We start from the raw sequence: 3,469 nt of genomic DNA on the forward strand, positions 1-3,469 counted from the left end.
TTAATACATGAGGATGGTTTTATGCAAATTCCAGCTTTCTGCAGGTTACCTAAAGCAGGGGGTTAAATGCTTTAGTGGAATCACAGGACACACATTATCCAAAATACAGAGTCACTTCTACAGCTCAGAACCAGTTAGGAGTGGGCACTGTGTGGCTGTTGCCTGAAATAGCAGCTACTACATCAATGTCTACATCCAGCTATTTGCAGGCTGGCTCACTCATTGCTCAGTAGAAATCATGGATGGTGGGGTTTGGTTTTGTTGGGGGGAAGAGGGATGAAGATAAATTCCCCAGTCTGTTCCTGACAGCTTTATACCTATTTGAATGCTCTTGTTTGCTGAATTTAAGAGTATGTAGAGATTACCAATAACCCATGTATTTTAGTTTATCTTGAAATGTGTAATAAATGCCATCAGAATCTTTGTTTAAAAAGAAATCTGTGTTTAAAGTTGTGCTGCCTATTCCCTCACATTCACCGTGAAAGCTGCCAGCACTCCCAGACTATAGGAACACAGGGACATAAATAACCTATTCATTAAAATGATCCATTGAGGGAAATCCTTTCAGATCCTTTAATCTGTGAGAAATTGGTTAGTTAATACTGTCAGGCATGTGTGCATCTGTATCTGTGTTTGACTTGGAAGTAGCAAACTATCTCCCAAACACATCTTCACCTTCCTGGAAGGAAGGAGGAAACCATCCGGTGACTAAATCAATTTGCCCCCCCATGAGAGGTTTTTGGCTCCAAGAGCCCCCGTGAAGGTGGCTATAATAAAGGCATCATTTGTTAATAATGCAAGCAGGGGATTAGATGGGGATTCAGGAGACTGGTAGTAGGGATTTTCAGGAGCCCCTCGGTGTGCAGCTGGAGCTCAGGTTTGCATGGCTGGAGTGTGGGGCTGTCTGATGGCTCTTCTTGGCTGCAGTGAGACCAGTGTGGTAGCCAAGCTCTGGCAAGTGTTTGTTGGTTCTTGGTACCCAAGCTCTGGCAAGTGTCTGCTGGTTCTCTCACCAGAAATCCAAAACAGAGGGAAGGACTAGTGTGGTGACTCCTTTAATTCCCAAGCACTTTTCTCCAGGCTGTTTTGTAATTAACATCCCAAAGGGAGCTGAAGACCTCATTAAGTCAATTTTATTGAAGGGGAGGTTTTCAAAGGTCTGTCTCCAGGTACCTGCCAGTAGGCAGCACCTCTGCAGCCACACCTTGCTCTGCCACCCAAAACCAGGAGCTGGCTCAGGGCTGGATTTCCTCTGCCAATGTGTGTCACAGAGTTCCTGTCCCTCAGCAGGACATGCCTCAGCTCTGAAGAAACATGGCTGCGAGTTGGGAGTTCTTTCCTCTGTTTTTGATCACATTCAAGCAGCTCTGCCTCTCTGGCCACGCTCATCTCAGGAGCTGTGACCACAGCTGTCCACTGGAGCTGTCCCACACTCACAATGCATCCTTGTGCTCCCCCAGTGCCAGCAGCACAATCCCTTGAGACAGGCTAATAAGTAGCTCGTGACTGGAGTTCCAGTTCACATAGTTCAATTAAATCCCTGTTAATCTTGTACAGACCTAATTTACTTTCATTCTCATACACACGCCTCTCTCTGCTTCAGAGAGGTTCTGGTGAGGTTCCCTGCCAACAGGACTGGGGAGCCCAAGGCCATCAGCCCCATCAGGCACTGATGTTTGCAGAGCAGCCCCCTTGTCGAGTCAATAAGCTCAGATTATTTCCCAGCCTGTCATGAAGAATGAAAATGCTGCTTCAGTGCCTGAGTTTAGGGAGGGTCAGGCTATCTGGCAGTGCTTGAGGAGACAATAAGGAAGCTATAGGAGGGGAGGATCTGCTCAGTATCACTGTCTGCCAGGGCACTGCTCAACCGTTCCCCTGTGTGCGTGTGTTAATTTTTGGACAGCTGGGAGCTGGGGTGCTGGACTTCTCTCCTGGGAGCATCTCTTCCACACTGATACTTCTTTCAGGCAGAAGTTGTGTTGTTCACAGCCTGTGGCCTGCAGGGATTGAGATGACTGTATTGATTTAGTTGTTTGTTTATTAATCTCATGAGGCATCAGAGACTGACTGCAGTGAGAAAATGGGATGATGAATGGAGAGTGCTGGAGTACAGAGCATTGCTGTGTGTTTGATGATTAACTTGATTTCTAGCCTTGGCACTGGGAAGGGATCTGACCCTCCTCTTCCTTGTGCAACCATGAGGGATGATTTGTTTGGGACACATTGCCTTTCTTCCTGGCCACAGACGTGGGCTGTAATCAGTGTTTGCATTCCTCCTCCAGCTGACAGTCACTGCAGGTCCAAGCTCTGGCTCTTCTCTGGCAGTTTGTGGCCTTTGAGCAGTGTTTTGTGGGGGTGTTTTCTGGCTTTTGGTGCCCAGGCCACTGTGCAGTAGCTGCTCCAAGTGTCTCTTGCTTGGGGCTGGCAATTGCAGGGCAATGAAATCGGCTTCCTGCCTCTCCCTTGAAATTCAGCTGATTTTCCCATTTCATGATGATTCTTCCCACTTTGTGGCTTTTCTGTCACCATAAATCACTTCCATGACCCCTCTTGTTGCTTCCAGCCTGTAGACTCAAGTCCACTGCAGTTGTTCTGTCCTTGCAGACACATTTTACCTGCCAGTGACAGTGGGCATTACCTGCTGTTATCAAAGACTGATATGAAGGAACAGCTGGAGGAGCATCCAGGATGGAGAAAGGTGTCCCTTTGTAATATTTGGTGATGATTCTTTTGGCCAGCAGATGTAACAGCTGGGGAAGGAATTTTCCCTGCCCTGAGAGCCCTGGGTACACCCAGATAGCTGTGCCAAGCACATCATCCCTCTAAGCCATGAGGAGCCAAACCCATCCCACACCACATTTCCGAGCTCGTGGTGAGTGAGCGCTGTGGTGCTGCATGTGCTCCACACCACCCGCTCAGATCCTGCTCCTCACCAGCACACGCAAGATTTGTCTTGCACAATCCCAAACCTCTCACAGTGCTCACTTCCCTCCTTGCATCTTCCCTGGTTTCATTTACTGCCTGGAGGCCCCAGTGTGGCTTTGATGCCACCTGCACCCTACTTGCCATCCCTGGGAAACCACAGTCCTGGTGAGGACTGAGCAATGCAGAGCAGGTGGTTGGAGCACAGAGGCTGACAGGCTCCTCCATGGTTTCTGTCCAGCCTTTCTGGCTGGTGGGTACAAGGTAAACCTGCTTTGGGTCACATCTGCTCTGCTTTTTAAAAACATCTGTTGCCTGGTTAATGTGTCTCGTTGTATGAGAGGAGCTCAGCTCCCAAAGGGGGGAGCTGTGGGTGGAAGGGTTGAAGGGCTCTCACTTCTCCCTATCTCCAGCTCCAGGCAAGGAGCTGTGTCCTTAGCACCGCACTCTGCTGGAAGTCCTATTTGCACAGCATTCCTTTTTTGTGAAACCTGCACTCTGGACATCTCCATGTTTCTTGCCAGAGGCTGGTCCAGCCTCCCAGCTT

This window comes from Corvus brachyrhynchos, unplaced genomic scaffold (genome assembly GCF_000691975.1).
Source record: "Corvus brachyrhynchos isolate BGI_N302 unplaced genomic scaffold, ASM69197v1 scaffold10, whole genome shotgun sequence".
In the NCBI taxonomy this organism is placed as follows: domain Eukaryota; kingdom Metazoa; phylum Chordata; class Aves; order Passeriformes; family Corvidae; genus Corvus; species Corvus brachyrhynchos.